Below are 21,856 nucleotides of genomic sequence, written 5' to 3' on the forward strand. Positions count from 1 at the left end.
TTAAATATAAGGGAGTCTTCTGCACTTGACAACTTGGCCACCAAAGTTTCCCAAGTGTTTGGAAGAGTTTATATCAGTACAGCCCTAGGCCAACACCCAGTAGTATAAAAAAAAACCACAAATATAATAAGGTATGCTGGAATAAATAGATATAGATATAAAGTAAACATTTATAAGTATTTAGTATACAAAAGCCATGAATATATTGCATATTATATCCTTATGATTAGTGCTTAATGATGTCATCAGTTATGGCCAGTGATGTCATTTGTGCCACATGACTCAGAAAAATTTTAAATTACTTTTTAATTACTTTTTTTCTCTTTGTTATGAAGATATTTATTTTCTAAAGCTCTGATTGGCTGCAGGTTTTTTTTTTTTCTTTTTTTTAGCTTTGCCAGTCTTAAATATGGTTGCACCCAGGCTCACATAGGCGCTTGCAGCCCCACGCTCATCTACCCCAAAATGGAGGGTGCAGAAACAAATTTCATTGGGTGACCTTTCCTGCCGTTGATTACAGCTGTTTCTATGTAAATATGGGAGTTTTTGCATGCGGAATATATAGTTCTAATCCACTAAATAATAACCTATAAATAAATAAAGTTTGACATTTGGAATTTTTGGGGGAATTTTGGTGCCAGTCTCTATACCCAGAAGACCCAGCTAAGAGCAGGTGGCAAATCCTCTTTACAAAGCAAGAGGGGGGTGAGGTTTCTGGCTATAGCTCCATTCGCAGATGCCAAGTAACGGTTGTTTTCTGGAGTTTGCGCTGGTTCCATTGGTTTTTCTTCCGGAATTTGTTGCCAGGGTATTTTTGTATATTGTTAACAATAAAGTTCCCGTTTATGTTCTCTGTAATTATCAAAGAGGAACTCCAGCCAAATATGCAATAAATTGGCGCATAATGAAAGAAAATGGGATTCTAAGCAACTTTATACTGTAACTGAAACATGTTAATGGTTTAATGGTCATCTGCCGTCCTGACTTCTTGGACCATCTGAGAGTCAGCTCTTCTCAAATGATGAATCCCACTCTGTTTGGCTTGTTCTGTGACCTGTGAAGAAGAATTGTGGGACTCTTAACTGGAGGAGAGCTGACTCCCCTAGTTTAGAAGTAGTAATTTGCTTCTAAACTAGGGGAGTCACCTTTGCGCATAGAAGTAGATTGTCCCAGTTTGACCCAACCCTAACCCACAGTGGTTGGCCAAATTCCAATCCTATCCCACCCAACCGGTGACCAACCCCCTCATTACTATTTAGAAGTCAATGATCTTGAGCCTCTGAGGCTGGTCAGTTCAAGCTCATTAAATTGGTAAATCTGCTTTACAACCCCAAAATTGGTTTTGGACCGATTCTACTCCCATAAAGAGTCTGGGGACCCTTTTTTAGCTCCTAACCCATAGGCTAAGAAACCCTGTGTTATCTTTGTTGGCTTGTTCTCATGACCTGGAATTTCCCTTAAAACTCGCCAAAAGCTGGATGTACTCCGGACCATAACATTTTGTTTGGCATTGGAATTGCTGTCATTTATCAAGAACCAATCAAGATTCCAATTTAAACCTATACATTCATATAGGAAAAAAAATATAGTAGCGTCAGATCCGTCGGTTTATCAAAGGTCTGGTCAAGACGAAAAAAAGTGTAGCTCGATCCTAAAGCAAAATCAAGGTTTTTCCTGGAAACTGAAATTTTTAGATGTTGATTAGTCTTCTTGCTGGTGTCTTCTTGGAGCTCAAAGCTTCAGAGATCTGCTTAAACCAATGGCGCATCAGTGTTAGAATGGTTAGAAAACAGAAAACTTTGATATTCCATTTACTCAAGAATTCTCAATGGTTGTTGAGGTTTCATAAATTGCTTTACCATAAAGGTCTATGGAATGAGTGTCGGAGAGAGAGAAGAAAGAATAAAAGGGTTCCCAGCCCCCATAGAGCTTATAGTATAAGTGGTTGAGTAACTGACTGACACAATTCAGGGATGGAGCTCCAGAGCTACCCAATAACAGAGGAGGTGCAGTGGACATTGGTGGCACAGAAATGTGGTGGTTTCAGGTTATCCCTTTCCTTCCCTGTCTCCTAGTTTACTTTCATTCCAGCTAATGATTTGGAGTTGACCTGAGAGTATGAGTGTCGAGCCTCTTACAAACAATGTCAAGCCTGAATTCCTGCTTTGAACTACAATGTTGACTCCTTTTTTGTCCTTCGATAATTTACTTAACCTTTGAGTCAGAACGAAGGCAAATTCAATTTAAATTCCATACTCTCTTATGGAACTTTATTATGGCACTAAAGGGGGCCATACACGGGCCGATAAAAGCTGCTGACAGACCGTGTTGGCAGCTTATTGGCCCGTGTATGGGGCCCCCCGACAGGCCAGATCTCGCTCGGATGGGACAAAAAATCCCGTCGGATCGCGGCCGCATCTATTTGTTGATGCGGTCCCGCGATCCGCCCGCCCATTGCAATTCGTTAGGCCCTAGGGCCCACGATCGGATCAGCCCAATATTGCCCGCCTCAAGGTGGGCATATCGGGGAGAGATCCGCTCGTTTGACGACATCGCCAAACGAGCGGATCTCTCACTGTATGGGCACCTTTAGAGCCAGGGTGGTACTATCCCATAAACAAAAGGCTACCAGTACTTTTCTTGGGGGTAATTAGGTGTTAATCAAAGGTTTATGTTATCTCTCTGTACAGACTATGAGCAAATTTAAGGACTGTTCCTGCTGAATTGTGCTTAGTACAGGCGAATACCTATGCTGCCATAGTTTTATGGGATCTCTCTGTACAGACTATGAGCAAACTTAGGGGACTGTTCCTGCTGAATTGTGCTTAGTACAGGGAATACCTATGCTGCCATAGTTTTATGGGATCTCTCTGTACAGACTATGAGCAAACTTAGGGGTTGTTCCTGCTGAATTGTGCTTAGTACAGGGAATACCTATGCTGCCATAGTTTTATGGGATCTCTCTGTACAGACTCTGAGCAAACTTAGGGGTTGTTCCTGCTGAATTGTGCTTAGTACAGGGAATACCTATGCTGCCATAGTTTTATGGGATCTCTCTGTACAGACTATGAGCAAATTTAGGGGACTGTTCCTGCTGAATTGTGCTTAGTACAGGGGAATACCTATGCTGCCATAGTTTTATGGGATCTCTCTGTACAGACTATGTGCAAACTTAGGGGTTGTTCCTGCTGAATTGTGCTTAGTACAGGGGATACCTATGCTGCCATAGTTTTATGGGATCTCTCTGTACAGACTCTGAGCAAACTTAGGGGTTGTTCCTGCTGAATTGTGCTTAGTACAGGGAATACCTATGCTGCCATAGTTTTATGGGATCTCTCTGTACAGACTATGAGCAAACTTAGGGGACTGTTCCTGCTGAATTATGCTTAGTACAGAGGAATACCTATGCTGCCATAGTTTTATGGGATCTCTCTGTACAGACTATGAGCAAACTTAGGGGCTGTTCCTGCTGAATTGTGCTTAGTACAGGGGAATACCTATGCTGCCATAGTTTTATGGGATCTCTCTGTACAGACTATGAGCAAACTTAGGGGACTGTTCCTGCTGAATTGTGCTTAGTACAGGGGAATACCTATGCTGCCATAGTTTTATGGGATCTCTCTGTACAGACTATGTGCAAACTTAGGGGTTGTTCCTGCTGAATTGTGCTTAGTACAGGGGATACCTATGCTGCCATAGTTTTATGGGATCTCTCTGTACAGACTATGAGCAAACTTAGGGGACTGTTCCTGCTGAATTGTGCTTAGTACAGGGAATACCTATGCTGCCATAGTTTTATGGGATCTCTCTGTACAGACTATGAGCAAACTTAGGGGTTGTTCCTGCTGAATTGTGCTTAGTACAGGGGAATACCTATGCTGCCATAGTTTTATGGGATCTCTCTGTACAGACTATGAGCAAACTTAGGGGTTGTTCCTGCTGAATTGTGCTTAGTACAGGGGATACCTATGCTGCCATAGTTTTATGGGATCTCTCTGTACAGACTATGAGCAAACTTAGGGGACTGTTCCTGCTGAATTGTGCTTAGTACAGGGAATACCTATGCTGCCATAGTTTTATGGGATCTCTCTGTACAGACTATGAGCAAACTTAGGGGACTGTTCCTGCTGAATTGTGCTTAGTACAGGGAATACCTATGCTGCCATAGTTTTATGGGATCTCTCTGTACAGACTATGAACAAACTTAGGGACTGTTCCTGCTGAATTGTGCTTAGTACAGGGAATACCTATGCTGCCATAGTTTTATGGGATCTCTCTGTACAGACTATGAGCAAACTTAGGGACTGTTCCTGCTGAATTGTGCTTAGTACAGGGAATACCTATGCTGCCATAGTTTTAAGGTATCTCTCTGTACAGACTATGAACAAACTTAGGGACTGTTCCTGCTGAATTGTGCTTAGTACAGGGAATACCTATGCTGCCATAGTTTTAAGGTATCTCTCTGTACAGACTATGAACAAACTTAGGGGACTGTTCCTGCTGAATTGTGCTTAGTACAGGGGAATACCTATGCTGCCATAGTTTTATGGGATCTCTCTGTACAGACTATGAACAAACTTAAGGGACTTTGCTGCTTCTATGCCTGAACCTTTCCATACATTATTACAATACCTAGAGAATTGTCCCTTCTATGGAATATGTCCTTTAAGGCTGGTTATGCTCTCACACCCATATGCTTCTTTGTCTAAACATGTAACATGTGACTTTTCTGTAATAAAATCAAAACTCAATAGGAGGGCTGTGGGAGGTCATTGGAAAGATTATGGGCAGCCTGCTGGAGAGACAATGGCTGTGCAGCTGACTCAGTTACATCTTAATAGAAGTTAGGGGAAATAAAGTGAAGGGAAGCTATCATAGGCATGATTGAAAAAAAATGAAAGTATTGTAGCCCTTTACATATCTGTAGGGGGAAATGAGCCATTAAATCCAGTCTAATAAAAGCCCAGCTGTTAAGCCAAGGAATAGCAATAGAGAATAAAAGGAACCCCCCACCCAGTAGTTCTTTGATTTATATGCGGAATTGGAGGTGGAAGGGATGTTGATCAGTCACATGAAAAGCCTGGGATGTATTTGATCCAAATGGAAACACAGAACCAGTTGTTTGGACGTTGCAGTTCTGCACAATAGAGTCAGCCATGTATGTGAATTCCAGCAGCACTTGAAAGAGAAAATACCCCCAGATTGTGGTTTATTGCTGGTTTAAAGCTGAAGGCTTTGTGGTGCCCTTACGGCTTTCCCATAGCCGCGTCTCCCTGCACAAATAAAGGGCAAAACATTCGGCTCTTGAACCTCAGCCAAGTCTCTCTGTTGTTTCTAATACTGTGAGTGGCCCCTTAAATCCTGCCTAAGTGCTTATAACAAGGGCACCCACAGTTCTGACATCCCACTCCCACTTCTAGGATCTGATGTGAGGGGGTTTCACTTGGAGTCCCTTTAAATTAACTTTTAGGGGCAGATTTATCAAGGGTTGAAGTAAAAATTAGAATAAAAAAAATATTGAAATTTACCATGTACTGTCTCTTTAAAACCTAGTCCCGTCACCATCTACAACCTGCGAATTGCTGTTTTAGCTTATGGGGGGAACTTCTAGAACCTATGTGGAGTCAATTGTTGGACTTTGAAAAATCAAAGTTGTTTTTGTTTTTTCTTCTTATTCGAATCGAATTCGATCTTACTTCGATTCGAACGATCGAATACAGCATATTCACCTGCAAAAAAAAATAAATTTCATTTTTTATTATTTGTGGTTTTTGCAAATAAAAAAAATTTGCAAAACTCTCCAGTTTGCAATTTCAGCCGTCTGGTTGCTAGGGTCCAAATGACCATAGCAACCATGCATTTATTTGAATAAGAGACTGTAATTTGAAAAGCAGAGGCCTGAATAGAAAGAGGAGCAATAAAAAGTAGCAGTAACAATAAATGTGTAGCCTTACAGAGCATTTGTTTTTTAGATGGGGTCAGTGACCCCAGTTGAAAAATAATGAAGACCAATTGAAAATTCTGGATAATAGATTCCATACCTGTATAGAAGACCCAATTAAAAAACCTTAATGTTGAGGCCCCTGGAAAAACAAAAATAGCACTTGAAAGAACTATTTGTTTTTAGATGGGGTCAGTGACCCCCACAGTTGAAAGCTGGAAAGAGTCAGAAGAAGAAGGCAAACAATTCGAAAACTATAAAGAATTAAAAAAAAAAATGAAGACCAATTGAAAAGTTGCTTAGAATTAGCCATTCTTTAACATACTAAAAGTTAATGTAAAGGTGATCCATTAGATTCAGCCTGCAGCCCTCCCAACTCTCCTCCCACATTCTTTGCCTTCTTTCACCTGGATTGAGTTCTGGGGGATAGAATTACTTGGCACCTGTAAAGGAGAAAAGGAACCGGCCCCCTGTAATGCCGACACAGAGAATAGATTCCCGGGAAAGTTCAGTCCGTAACTGAGCTCAGGCATCTTGCTCTGGTTAGTGGACAATTGAAGGGGAAATATCTGTAGATGCGGATGAATGATATTCCTCTGTTAGAGACGTGCTGTGCTCAGCAACCCAACAATAGGAACTGGGTTAATCATTATCAGGGGCACACCCGGGAGGCATTGTTCTAGCCGAATACATTGGTGAAGCTTCAGAGAATGAAATGGAATATACCATTAGGTCTGACGGAGCAGCCAGTGTCCCCTCTAAACCCAAACAAATGGATAGAACTTCATTTAGTTATGTCCCCATGATCATACAGGTATGGGACCTGTAATTTGGATCTTTATACCTTAAGGGCAGAGACACGCGCTCAGATTCGGGGAGATTAGTCGTTCAACAACAATGAATCTCCTCTTCCTAGGGGCGACTAATCTTCCCGAACTGCCTCCAGCCGGCTAGAATCGAAATCGCCGGCGGGATGGCAGTCGGTGCACTTCATTTTCCGAAGTCGTCTCACGAGGAAACTTCGCTCCGAGTGCCATCCCACCGGCGATATAGATTCTAGCCGGCTGGAGGCAGTTCGGGGGAGATCAGTCGCCCGAAGAAGAGACGATTTATTGCCTAAATCTCCCTGAATTGGAGCGTGTGTTTCTGCCCTTAAGAGTAGTGACACACGCTAAGATTCCGGGTCGCCTGGAGATAAATCTCCTCTTCTTCAGGCGACTAATCTCCCCGAAAAGCCTTCCTGCCTGCACTTGGAGCGCTTCGTTTTCCGAAGTTGCCTCACGAGGAAATTTCGGAAAATTAAGCGATCCAAGTGTGATCCCACCGGTGATTTCAATTCTAGCCGGCTGGAGGCAGTTCGGGGAGATTAGTCGCCAGAAGAAGAGGCGATTTATCGCCAGGCGACTAATTCTCCCCGAATCTGAGCGTGTGTCTCTGCCCTTAAGAGTAGTGACACACGCTAAGATTCCGGGACATTAGTCGCCTGGCGATAAATCGCCTCTTCTTCAGGACGACTAATCTCCCCGAAAAGCCTTCCCGTCGGCTCTTGGAGTGATTCGTTTTCCGAAGTTGCCTAACGAGGAAACTTCAGTGACTTCGGAAAATTAAGTGCTCCCACCTGCGATTTTGATTCTAGCTGGTGCGAGGCATTTCGGGGAGATTAGTCGTCCCGAAGATGAGGCGATTTATCGCCGGGTCGACTAAATCTCCCCGAATCTGAGCGTGTCTCTGCCCTAAGTCTTCTAGAAAATCATTTAAATCTTAAGAGGGTTATTTACTAAAATCAGAATTTATCTCCTATTTTATTTTAAAAACCACGACCAAATTCCAATGCTTGAATTGAACCCATCGAAGACCCAGATAACTTTGATTTGGGATAGATGCCTCTCCCATTGACTTATACAGGACCCCTACAGGTCTGAGATGGCGGATTTTCAGATTGGGGCTTTTTGCAGCATTGTGGTATAACAAATCTCGGAAAAATTAAAGTTTTATAAAAGTTCGAGTTTTCTAGTGAAAAAAACTAAAAAATAATTGTTATAAATTTGGATTATTTATTATTATTATTATTTGGATTATTTGGATAATAAGGAGTCTATGGCCTTTCTGGATAACGGATTTCCGGATAATGGATCCCATACCTGATTGAACCAGATTTACATCCAATTTATTATTTATTAAGCTTCATTTATAGTGAAGAAAGAAAAATATTTCTTTCTGGGGTATTTGTATTTATATAATCTATCACGGTAGATAGATTTTCATTTACAAAGTACAGAGAGAGCCTTCTAGTGAGCACAAAATACTTGTATTTTTCTATACAGGTATGGGATTCTTTATCCAGAAACCTGAAAGCTCCGTATGAAGGAAAGGCTGTCTCCCATAGCCTCCATTTTAATCAAATAATTCAAACTCTTGATTTCCTTTTTCTGTGTAATAATAAAACAGTAACTTGTACAGCTGGTTTTGCCTCCAATAAGGATTAATTATATCTTAGTTGGGATCAAGTACAAGCGACTGTTTTATTATTACACAGAAAAAGGAAATAATGTTTAAAAAATTGGATTATTTTACTATAATGGAGTCTGTGGGAGGCGGCCTCTCCATAATTCGGAGCTTTCTGGATAACGGGTTTCCGCATAATGGATCCCGTTCCTGTATATGTTGTTTTTTAAAAATGTTGCCTCGGCCCCCAGTTGTAAAATATAAGGATGTTAAAAGTCACTTCTGAGTTGCATAATTTGCCATTTGATGGACATTGAACTCCTTTGTGATTTCTAATAGCCTTATTATTTACAGTAGGGGGTACATTATCCATTATAATACATGAGTGATACTCAGAGTTCCCTGTATAACTCAACCTGCAGCCTTGTGCCTTTATATGGTCACAGAACAACCCCTCAGTGACTTCTAATATCCTTATCATTTACAGTAGGGGGTACATTATCCCTTATAATACATGAGTGATACTCCGAGTTCCCTGTATAACTCAGCTCTGCAGCCTTGTGCCTTTATATGGTCACAGAACCCCTCACTGACTTCTAATATCCTTATCATTTACAGTAGGGGGTACATTATCCCTTATAATACATGAGTGATACTCGGAGTTCCCTGTATAACTCAGCCTGCAGCCTTGTGCCTTTATATGTCACAGAACCCTCAGTGACTTCTAATATCCTTATCAATTACAGTAGGGGGGTACATTATCCCTTATAATACATGAGTAATACTCAGAGTTCCCTGTATAACTCAGCCTGCAGCCTTGTGCCTTTATATGGTCACAGAACAACCCCTCAGTGACTTCTAATATCCTTATCATTTACAGTAGGGGGTACATTATCCCTTATAATACAGGAGTGATACTCAGAGTTCCCTGTATAACTCAACCTGCAGCCTTGTGCCTTTATATGGTCACAGAACAACCCCTCAGTGACTTAATATCCTTATCATGTACAGTAGGGGGTAAGTGCAGGTGTATGTAGCATAAGGCTGGCCCTGTAACCTGCATAATACTAACAGCAGGTAGAATGAAGTTTCGGTGCAGTCACCTTGTGGACTTTGACATTATAGAGATCTAGTTACTGACCCAGCAGTGATTGACATTTCTGTTCTTCCACCCCCTTCCCATGCTGAAGCTTCTGACCAAGGTCCCATAATATCAGAAGGTTCCTGTTACTGGAGCAGTCATTATTAAGCAATACAGCGCTTTATGGTTCTTTTGGACCAGTAGGAACTGGGAACCACTACACTGACCCAGTGGCTGCAGGACAATACCACTGCCCCTTCCATGGGGGGTGTATGAGTACATATGGATATTCTGGGACCCATGGAGCAATTAAATGTTCCTGTACACTGCTGCTTCATTTGTCCTAGTCGTCATGTCAACCGTGGGGTCATGTAATAAAGGAGTTTGCACCAGATCTAGTAACCCATAGCAACCTAGTTACTAGTTATCCAGTAAATGCGGTCTTTGTAATGGTTGCCGTTGGTTACTAGACCTGGGGCATCTCTTATTACATTACTCAGTAGGGGTAAATGAGATTGCAGTGTCGCTACATTCCGTCTCGGCTGAATTCTTTGTTGTTTGGGGCTTTTACTGGAAAATATTGTGAAATGTTTTTTTTTTTTCTTCTTTTTTCCTGTTTACCGTGACTAGGGTGCTTAAAGGGGAAGTTCACCTTGAATTCCCATTTTGGAGACATTTGTAGTTGCACGTGTATTTTTTTTTTTTTTTTCTCCCTTTTTAATTGAGACATGGAACTGTTGTCTGGTATCTAGTGCCCCTAGCAACCGGGGAGTTGTCAATTTTCTCTTTTTATATCTGTATTCATCATTGTTTATAGTAATTACCTCTATGCACTTGGTGCTTTTTGTTTGCTCTAAGCTGGGGTGCGGGAGATGCAGAGAGTTATTCCATAGGAAGAATGTTGAGAAAATGGGACTGACCCATTAGCAGGGTTAAGTGTATTGCGTGAGCTGTTGAGAGCAGTGGATGTATTAATAGAAAGGCTCTTGGTAACCTAATCCCGGAGTGCCTCACCTTTCTCATTTTTGGCTGAGATGTTGGAGTGTTTGTGCCTTGTACATAATGATGCCTTAGCTGATTTATAGAGTAAAATGAGTGGGCTGGCATTTGGAGACATAGGAGCTGATGTACAAACCATAGACCGGGAATAATAATAACATATGGCTATTGGATGATGTGTCAACTGCTGCAGGGGTCTAAACACTCTTCCATGCTGCGTTCGACTTCCCCTTTAACAAAGAAGTAAAAACCCTGACTATGGCGGGGATTGCTTGAGAAGGCCATGCAAGTGTTCATGAGCGGTGCCCGACTGTCACTGCTATCATCAGCCAATAGGAAGAGGCCAACAGCCATATTCGTTATATATGATGTGATGTACCCCCTACTGTAAATGATAAGGATATTAGAAGTCACTGAGGGGTTGTTCTGTGACCATATAAAGGCACAAGGCTGCAGGCTGAGTTATACAGGGAAATCTGAGTATCACTCATGTATTATAAGGGATAATGTACCCCCTACTGTAAATGATAAGGATATTAGAAGTCACTGAGGGGTTGTTCTGTGACCATATAAAGGCACAAGGCTGCAGGCTGAGTTATAAAGGGAACTCTGAGTATCACTCATGTATTATAAGGGATAATGTACCCTCTACTGTAAATGATAAGGATATTAGAAGTCACTGAGGGGTTGTTCTGTGACCATATAAAGACACAAGGCTGCAGGCTGAGTTATACAGGGAACTCTGAGTATCACTCATGTATTATAAGGGATAATGTACCCTCTACTGTAAATGATAAGGATATTAGAAGTCACTGAGGGGTTGTTCTGTGACCATATAAAGGCACAAGGCTGCAGGCTGAGTTATACAGGGAAATCTGAGTATCACTCATGTATTATAAGGGATAATGTACCCCCTACTGTAAATGATAAGGATATTAGAAGTCACTGAGGGGTTGTTCTGTGACCATATAAAGACACAAGGCTGCAGGCTGAGTTATACAGGGAACTCTGAGTATCACTCATGTATTATAAGGGATAATGTACCCCCTACTGTAAATGATAAGGATATTAGAAGTCACTGAGGGGTTGTTCTGTGACCATATAAAGACACAAGGCTGCAGGCTGAGTTATACAGGGAACTCTGAGTATCACTCATGTATTATAAGGGATAATGTACCCCCTACTGTAAATGATAAGGATATCAGAAGTCACTGAGGGGTTGTTCTGTGACCATATAAAGGCACAAGGCTGCAGGCTGAGTTATACAGGGAACTCTGAGTATCACTCATGTATTATAAGGGATAATGTACCCCCTACTGTAAATGATAAGGATATCAGAAGTCACTGAGGGGTTGTTCTGTGACCATATAAAGGCACAAGGCTGCAGGCTGAGTTATAAAGGGAACTCTGAGTATCACTCATGTATTATAAGGGATAATGTACCCCCTAATGTAAATTATAAGGATATTAGAAGTCTTGGTAAAACTTTAAAGGACAACCTAAGGACAGCTAAATGACTCACTGGGCTTGGGGTAATATTTATTAGAATGTTGGTTCTTATGGTTTCCCAGCATTCCCTTGCTTGTGTGCAGGTCTGGGGCACAGCGAGGGATTGCTGGGAGAGTAGAAAGATGGCAGTATGGTGGAATCCAGAGGGGTTGAAACTTTAAGATCTTGTACAAGGCCTTATATGGGAGATTATATGGATACTCTGAATTTTTCAGCCGCTGATATCTTGTTTGTATGTAAGGTGTATCCAGTACATGTCTGTGGGCAGTGAGAGGCGTTTGACAGTTTCACACAGCTGCTGTAAGTCTGTAACCTTCCCCTGCTTCAGGGGCCCGCACTCATTTGCAGAGGTGGGTCACAGACCTGCCCAGAAGCCGCAAGGTTAAACATTAGCCCAGCTCTCTTAAATAAGGGAGGGGGAGACACAGTTTGGTGCATTCCTACCCATGAAAGTCTTTTGCACTAACCCTTATTTAGAATCAGGTACAGAAACACTGCTGTCTGGCAAATCAAACTCAAATAATAATGTAAATCCACATAAAATCAGGGCTGAGAACTGGCAGTTGAAAAAAAGTGCTGCATTTAAAGGGGTTGTTCTTCTTTAAATTAACTGTTCGTATGATGTAGAGAGGGATATTCTGAGACAATTTGCATTTGGTTTTTATTTTATTTTATTTGTGGTTTTGAGTTATTTTTATTCAGCAGCTCTCCAGTTTGCAGTTTCAGCCGTGTGGTTGCTAGGATTCAAATTACCCTAGCAACCAGTAGAAGAGGCCTGACTAGAAAGTCGAGTAATAAAAAGTAGCAATGGCAATAAGGGGGTTATTTACTTAAATCCGAATTCATATCATAATTAAAGTTAAAAAAGCTCAACCAAACTTTCATGCCTGATTTCGCCTTATTTATTAAAAAAATAACTCGTAGAAATCAGATGGGGGATTAGGATTATCAAAATAAACCCAGTGATATGTTCAAATTGGGATTGAGACTTCTCTCATTGCCTTATACAGGACCTCGACAGGTCTGAAATGACGGATTTTCGGATTCGCCTTTTTGCAGCATTGGGGTGCAATAAATCTCGATAAATTTGAGGTTTTTTTCCCATGAAAAATCAGAGTTTTTGCCCCAAAAAGCCCAACCAGATAAATTTGAGTTTTATTAAATAACCACCTGAGGGCAGAGACGCACGCTGCTATTTTGGGAGTTTAGTCGCCCAGCGAAAAATTGCTGCTTCTTCGGGCGACTTATCTCCCCGAACTGCTTTCTCGCCAACTTGAATTTAAATCGCCAGCGGGATGGCACTCGGATCACTTCGGCTTTCCGAAGTTTCCTCGTGAGGCAACTTCGGCCGACTTCGGAAAACGAAGCGTTCTGAATGCCATCCCGCCAGCAATTTACATTCTAGCTGGCAAGCTAGTTTTGGGAGATTTAGTCGCCCGAAGAAGAGCCGATTAGTCGCTGGGCAACTAATCTCCTGAAATAGAAGCGTGCGTCTCGCGGCGCTTCGCTTTCCGGAGTAGCCCCAAATTGCCTCACGTGGAATCTTCTGGAGACGGGAAGGTAAGGGAGGCAGTTCGGGGAGATTATCGCAAGAAGAAGAGGATATTGGTCGCCTGGGCGACTAATATCCCCGAATCTGCCTGTGTGCCCTTACCCTAAATGTGTAGCCTTACAGAGCATTTATCTTTTAGATGGGGTCAGTGACCCCTGTTTGAAATAAAATTAAGACCAGTTGAAAAGTTGCTTAGAATTAACCATTCTATAACCTACTCGCCATTTAACAAGGTGAGTAGAAGTCTTTCGTCCCCTTTTTGGGTGAATATCACATTTCACCAGTTGCTGAATGTAACGGAGCGGAGTGCCGTCAGTTGGGTTAAAAAGGGCCTCGTGCAGCTCCCAAAAAACCGTCGCTCTGGATTATTCCCTCTTGTAATTGCTCCCAACTGCCCAATGCTATAGATTATAATGGTGCTTTTGGAGTAATTAATGGTAATGATACATATTTACAGAGCAGAAATGAGATGTTCCAGTCCATTAGTTCCACTGAGGAACAACCAACGGGATGGGGGGGGGTGACCTACTCACATTTCAGCCTCCCACGCCGAGAAGCCTATTAACCATTACAACGCACTGCTGTCCGGCTTATTATACTCCGCACAACGGAGGAGTAACAATTGAGGCTTCATCCGTCTGATGGGGATTTGCATAGACCCATTCAGCACAAAGAAGTCTGCTCCGTATATACAGATTTTTTTTTTAAAAAATCAATTTTGTACATTCGCTTATTATTAGCTTTAGGCCGAGACACACCCGGGGTAACACTATCTGAGCATCGAGGGGATGAATCATTTCTGGGGATCAGACAAGGCAGATAGCGGAGAGCCGAGAACATCCTGGAACAGCTGATGGACAGCCCAGAGAATCCTTTGAGATGAGTCAAGCAACATGGCAACTTCCTTATCCATATATGTAGTGAATGTTTTGTACACAAGCTAAACTGTATGGAAGCGCCGCCTCCACTTGTGTCAATTCTGTTAATCCCGGGATGCGTCGTAGTGGGAAAGAGATGGAGGAATCTGGATGGACAAAAAAACGCGTCAATCTCCAGCTCCTAAACACATTAGGAACCTGTTTACCTGTTAAACCGTAGAAGGTCCCGGGCCAATGTATCTGTCTGTGCCGTTTACTTAAGCTTTAAACAAACATTAATAATTTTGTTCTGTAAATATTTGTGTCACTTGAAGAGAGAACGGCATAAAATGTCAGGCTCCCCAAGTCATGCCGTAAACCGGGATTTCTCCGGCCGTTAAATGTTGTGTTTGTCGGCTGTCACAGATGTTCTTCTGCTTGGACATATTTTTAGTGGGGCCCCATATACCCGCATGGCTACACCCTTTCTGGGAAGTTGGTCGACAAGACCCTACCACTTGTGGTGACCCTGACCAGGGTAGGACTTGCCCACCAAAGGAAGTCCTAGTGGGCCCAATCCTTGGACCTTGTCCACGAATAGCTTGAGAATTAGTGAGAGAATTCTATGGGACAGAACGCCTCACTTATCCTTCATATTTAATTGTTGGCCCCTAACGCTGGTCCCCCGGTTCCTGATATAGAAATGTGAGCTCCACTGTGGTGTAGCTCTAGAAAACCATGCTTCAGCTTCCTCAAAATACCCCTACCCGCCATGGATCGGTTACCGTGCTCTTCAGTTGTAAGGGTAGTGGATGATGGGTCCCTGGGCATGGTCCATTATCTCCTTAAAATAGGCACCACAGCAGGGTGGTCTTCAATGGTTCCCTTTCAAGTCCCAGGGAGAACAAGGTCCTTGATCCTGGACTGGAAGGCCTGGCCAATTAATGAGGGAGCTGGGATACTCCAAAGCGTGGGTAACGGCCGTTCCTCCATACACGTGCCAAGTTTCCTACCATATTGTTAGTACGTTGATGGGCGGTTGAACTTTTAATAAATGCGCTGCTGCTGTTGGGACATTAGAGTAGTCTCTCTATTTTTTAAGGGTAACCATAGTCTATTGCCACATTCCTTCCAGATTTCAAGCTTGACTGACCATGAGATCTTGGAGATATCAATCCTTAAAAGTGTGTGTTCCATGAACACACTGGGAACCTACCAGGCCGGTTTTAGTAGGAATTTGCATGGTGAAGCCCCAGTTTCACTTCCCATTGATTTATGTCTGCTGGAGCTCTAGTAGCAGTAAATCAATGGAAAATCTAATTGTGCTCTGCTGACATTGTCATTTTCGACTGAAATTCCTGAGATTTTGGAGAAAGTCTTTGGGTTCTTTGCTGAGAGTGCGTAGGTCTTCAAGAGACGAAGACCATTAAAGTGAACTCCTAGCCAAGTTGTCCTTAAAGAGAAGTTAGATACCCCCTGTATTTCTAATTGTACCTCAGCACTAGGTACTGTTGTGGTCCACTGCCATCTTGTTCCAGACTCTCTGTGCCACGGTCAGTAACGAAACCTCTAAACATGCACCCCCTGCCCATGGATGCCACAGGGTATACCTGCGAGGCTCTTTGGAAGGTACTTTAACCCAAGAAAACATGGTCTACTGGCTGGACATCCCTGATCTTCAGAGACCATTCTTTGGTGTTTCTCTGGAGCCCCAAAAATTGCCACTAATTTACTATCCAGCTGATAAAAATAATACCAGATACCAATGTAATTGGTAGGGAAGAAGCATAAAGTAGACAGCAGGCAGTGACCCATTCATCACTCGGCAAGAGCATTGAATACCCCACATTCATTGTGTTGAGCCGAATGGCATTAGAAGTCTATATATGGCCTGACAACACTCCGTATAAGTAACGGTGAGTGATTCTTCACATCAGGTGGGGCCCATGTTAAGGAGCGCGCAATATAAAGCTGCCTGCAGGCATTCAGGGATGGGTCCAAAGTAACTACACAAATTCAGGGGTACCAACTGTAAGCTTTATGGGGGTACCAGTAGGGAAACAGAACTATGCCTTCTGGGAAATCACAAAACAACACCAAGCATTTAACATAACAATGTGCACCATGCCCGCACTTCGTAAATACAGGTATGGAAGCTGTTATCCAGAATGCTCGTGACCTGGGGTTTCCTGGATAACAGATCTTTCCATAATTTGGATCTTCACACCTTTAAAGCCCCCCATATATGGGCCGATAATAGTTGCCAACAGAGCGAGTCTGCAGCTTATTGGCCCGTGTGTGGGGCCCTCCGATCGATATTTGGCCAGATGTCGATTGGGCAGGATAAAAAATCCCATCAGATCGCGGCCGTATCTGTTCATTGGTGCAGTCCCACGTATCGCCTCCATTCTGATCCAATGTTGGGCCCTAGGGCCCAAGATCGGATCAGCCCGATATCGCCCACCTCATTGTGGGCATATCAGGGGGAGATCCACTCGTCTGGTGATCTCCAGCCCTGATTGTTTCTACTGGTATCTCCTATTTCTGCCAGCTGCACCATTGTGACGTCACTCATCTGAATAATGGGTTTCCAGATAATGGATCCCATACCTGTAGATACACATAAATATATAATATATACTATTTTGATGCATGTGTCCTTTTAAAGGGTCCTTTTAATGAGAAATTCTGAATCTGGAAAACCACAGAATGTTTGTGGGTTTAACTTTCAGCCTAAAATAAAGTCCCCAGTCTCAGGGATTCTGCATCCAAAATAGATTGACCAAGACCAGTGATATTAAATTTGCTTCATGATGTCAGACCAACCCTAAAACGCCATTGCATTATTTTCAGACCTGTATATGATTCTTAGCTCGAGTAGCACATAACTCCAGCCCTGATTGCTTCTACTGATATCTCCTATTTCCGCCAGCTCACTCAGTGCACCATTGTGATGTCACTCATCGTTTTGCAACATGTGCTTTTGCTATCGCAACCGACTGTTTATCCAATAAGCTGCAAGAATATTGTAAAGGGCACAAAAAAAGCCTTTTTACCAACATACACACCCATGAGATCTAATATCAGGGCTGGGCTGGACGCAGCTTCCGGATGCCCAGGGGTTTACATAATGCCGTACTTATCCAATCCTTTGAATGTGCCTCATAGTAGTAGTAACCATGTTATTAGATTTCTGTAGTGGTGCAGCTCATGGGTTTGCACTCCAAGTCCCATGGAAGGGAGTGGTGCTATATGGGAGTCTCACTTTTCTATGACAGAATATATTACATTAACCCAGAATGTAATGAATTAATCTCCTTTCTACCAGGATGATGCCAGGGATCTGTACTTGTGGGATAGTGAGAATAATGTGTAGTATATATTCTGTATCTAATGGGCTGTCTTACCTGCAACTGTCAGCAATGGTGCAAGATCTAGATCAATAACAACTGGAGGCGCTACAGGTGTTAAAGGAGAACTAAGTCCTAAAAATGAATATGGCTAAAAATGCCATATTTTATATAATGAACTTATTGCACGAGGCTAAAGTTTGAGCTTGTCAATAGCAGCAATGATCCAGGACTTCAAACTTGTCACAGGGGGTCACCATCTTGGAAAGTGTCTGTGACACTCACATGCTCAGTGGGCTCTGATTGGCTGTTGAGAAGCTAAGCTTAGGGCTCGTCACTAATTATCCAGCAGAAAATGAGCTTCCCTGGCTGTAATATAAGCTGATGCTACAGGTTTGCTGATTATTAAATTCTGATGCTAATTGCACTGGTTTCTGTGCTGCCATGTAGTAATTATGTGTATTAATTACTAATCAGCCTTATATTGTGACATTTCTATTCTATGTGTACTGTATATTGTGAGTGGGTCCCTAAGCTCAGTAAGTGACAGCAGCACAGAGCATGTGCAGTGAATCAGCAGAAAAGAAGATGGGGAGCTACTGGGGCATCTTTGGAGACACAGATCTTTACTGCTAAAGGGCTGTGGTTGCCTGGGGCTGGTACAGAAGCCCAAAATATCATGTACAACATTTCTAGATACTTCTTTAGTTAAACTTTAGTTGTCCTTTAAAGTGCCAATCTCTAAAGCACAAATACTCCTGCCTCAGAGGTCAGTGCTTGCTTTCTCACTACCATATCCTTGAACGGATGCCAAATCTGATAGGGTTACATTCATGAATTAATGTTCAAGTGGCGTCAAGTGGGGGTGGTTGAACTAAATATGTATAAGTGACTAGGGACCAAACCCCTCTGTGAGAGCTGTTCCCTGGCAGCTTCTATTTTATGTGTCATTAAGGGACGGCTGCTTGGTGGGTGTCTGTGGCGTCACTGCTAGGGGGTGGCATAGGAGTCATTATGGACAGGGCTAAATTGGGGTCTCCTTATTTAGTAGGCCATCATGTGAGAGTGAGTCTGCGTCCTGTGGGTGCAGCTGCTACTGACTTCTCACCCTCCCTGTGTTTCTGCAGATTTGGAATATTACAGGTCTGTGCAAGCCTGCACCCTCCCACCCTCTCGCTCGGAGAGCTTTCTTCTGACTAAGAGGTATGTAACTTGGAACTCAGGCGGTGACAGTAGGGTGCTGGGTGCTCTCTTGGTGAGTATGGTGAATGCTGAAGGGTACTGGGTGCAATGTGTAATGTCTGTGTGTCTGCCATAAGTGCAGATAAGTGCACAAATGTGCTGTATGAAGGACACTGTGTATAAGCCGCCTTGGTCCTGCTCTCAGGTGTATAAGGCTGTGTATGTGTGCTTGCTCCTAACAGCAGGTAGTTGTATTTTTGGGGTGGGGCCTAGGGGTTTGAAGCTATGGTTGTGTGTGGACTCGGCTGAAATACTCTGGGGATTTACCAACACGGGTACTTAATTGCCCCAGTTAATTGGCTTTTGGCAACTGCGCTGGTGCATTTTAATAAATGAGGCCCATGGTATAAGCTTGCTGGAACAGAACACTGCCATACCTCCCAACTGACGCTTTTTCGGAGGGACAGTCCCTCTTTTGACAGCTCAACCCGCAGACCCTCATTTGTACTGGAAAGTCCCTTTTTTCTCTGCACTGAGCAGCCAGAAAAAGAAACAAAGTTTCTCACTTAATTGGCTTTTAGCAGAGAGCCCAGAACAGCTAACAGGTGCAAATAAGATACTTTTTAACAATTTTGAGACACAAAAACACAGTTTAGATAAGGAGAAATCTTTTCAAACTTTCATAACCTGCCAAATTTTGTAAAACAAACATGGTAAGTAGGGGGTGTGGCCACAGAAAGGGGTGTGGTCAAAAAAATTGCTGCGCTACGTGCGGAAAATTTTTTTTTTACTTCCAAAATGTTGGGAGGTATGCACTGCGTATGAGCTTGCACTCTATAGCCAGATGCTGTGTAGGTGCATTTGGCCTCACGTAGAGAAGCTCGTATGTATACTTGGATTTGGGTGCAAGAAGCTTTGTATGCGTGCACTTGGGCTTGGTTGCTGGGAACTATATATGTGCAAGAAGCTTTGTATGTGTGCTTGGGTCTTGGAACTGTGTACGTTCTTGTACCTGGGTGCAGGAAGCTGTGTATGTGTGCTTGGGTGCTGGAAACTGTATATATGTACTTGGGCTTGTGTGCTGGAAGCTGTGTATGGGACTTGGTGCAGGAAGCTGTGTATGTGCGCTTGGACTTGGTGCAGGAAGCTGTGTATGTGCGCTTGGACTTGGTGCAGGAAGCTGTGTATGTGCGCTTGGACTTGGTGCAGGAAGGTGTGTATGTGCGCTTGGACTTGGTGCAGGAAGGTGTGCTGGAAACTGTATATATGTAGTTGGGCTTGGGTGCAGGAAGCTGTGTGTGTGCAATCAGGGTTGGGTGCAGGAATGTATACTTGTATGTATACTTGGATTTGGGTGCAAGAAGCTTTGTATGCGTGCACTTGGGCTTGGTTGCTGGGAACTATATATGTGCAAGAAGCTTTGTATGTGTGCTTGGGTCTTGGAACTGTGTACGTTCTTGTACCTGGGTGCAGGAAGCTGTGTATGTGGCTTGGACTTGGTGCAGGAAGCTGTGTATGTGGCTTGGACTTAGTGCCGGAAGCTGTGTATGTGTGCTTGGGTGCTGGAAACTGTATATATGTACTTGGGCTTGTGTGCTGGAAGCTGTGTATGGGACTTGGTGCAGGAAGCTGTGTATGTGCGCTTGGACTTGGTGCAGGAAGGTGTGCTGGAAACTGTATATATGTAGTTGGGCTTGGGTGCAGGAAGCTGTGTGTGTGCAATCAGGGTTGGGTGCAGGAAGCTGTATATGTGTGCATGGACTAGGGTGCAGGAAGCTGTATACTGTATGTGTGCATGGACTAGGGTGCAGGAAGGCCAGTTAAGGTCATATTTGAGAATGTTTAGTTGCTGTGTAGGAACCATAAAAGGGTTGCAATAATGTTACTCCTACCTGTATCCTTGTCATTAATTAAGTGGGGTTGGAAAAGTTTGACCATGAATGGGGTTCCTCAACCAAAAAAAAGGTTTTGCTCAGTGTCTTAATTCCAAAGCCATGTCTGTACATTGCTCATCCCAGAACACAAAACCATATGTGCCCTTTGTGACCTCATAGCTATAAATACAAGAACCATTATTAGCTCTATTTTTATCCATTATTAGCTTAGACCCACCGCCTTCCTTGGCCGTATGACAAAAAGAGCATTTTTTCACATGTAGCGCGTGTATATGATTAGAGGAGTATCTGGATTAAAGCTGTGTGCTCTCCAGAGTATCCAGAACTGATCTGTGCTATATGGTCGCAGAGGCTTGGGTCTGTTTTGGTCACTCTTGAGTCCTTTGAGTATTGGAGTATGACACAAGTAACCCTCTGTGCCCTGCTTGGGCGGCATCTCGGAGCAGTGAGTGGGTGCCATGCCCGTAGATGCTGCCCGTGCCAGTGCTGCACCCAGTACAGATAAATGTGTGAGGCATTGTGTCTTGAGTTTTGTTCATTGTGGGATTTGGGTCTCTAGTCTTTCATAAAGAAGAAAGAACTGTGTGTTTCCCTTGTGCCCTCTGGAACATGCCGCCTCTGTGGGTGCACTCTGTGTTCTTTGGAACCACGGGCCCAGCGTGTGCGATGTGCACTCTCTGGAAGTTTTCTTCTGGATTAATATTTGCATTAACTCGCAGGCATGCTTTGAGTGATACATGGTATGGTTCTATGGGTGCTACACTTGTTCTAGAACAGCATGGAATGTGCACAGTAGGGCTCTGGAATAGGAAGGCTGTTGGGGTGCTCTATGTTCTTTGGAAAAGAAGAGCTTCGAGTTCTGTGTGTGCTCTGGGACAGCAGGGTTCTAGTGGTTTGAATATGGTGCTGAATATGTTCTGGAACGGTGAGACAATGGGGTGCTGTACATGCTCTAGAACAGTGGGATTCTAGTGGTGATATACAGTGATATACAGTATGTGCTCTAAGACAGTAGGGTTCTATGCCTGTATGTGCCCTGGAACAG

The 21,856-nt window shown here is 43.2% G+C and overlaps 1 protein-coding gene across 1 annotated transcript in view; it reads left to right on the forward strand.

Moving 5' to 3' along the window:
* The window catches only part of pacsin3.L (protein kinase C and casein kinase substrate in neurons 3 L homeolog), a gene marked incomplete at its 5' end in the record, with an annotated part of 51,185 nt that overhangs the window by 8,363 nt on the left and 20,966 nt on the right, over positions 1–21,856 (forward strand). The window contains 1 exon segment of the mRNA NM_001092905.1: positions 18,862–18,937.

This window comes from Xenopus laevis, chromosome 4L (assembly GCF_017654675.1).
Source record: "Xenopus laevis strain J_2021 chromosome 4L, Xenopus_laevis_v10.1, whole genome shotgun sequence".
NCBI classification, from domain to species: Eukaryota; Metazoa; Chordata; class Amphibia; order Anura; family Pipidae; genus Xenopus; species Xenopus laevis.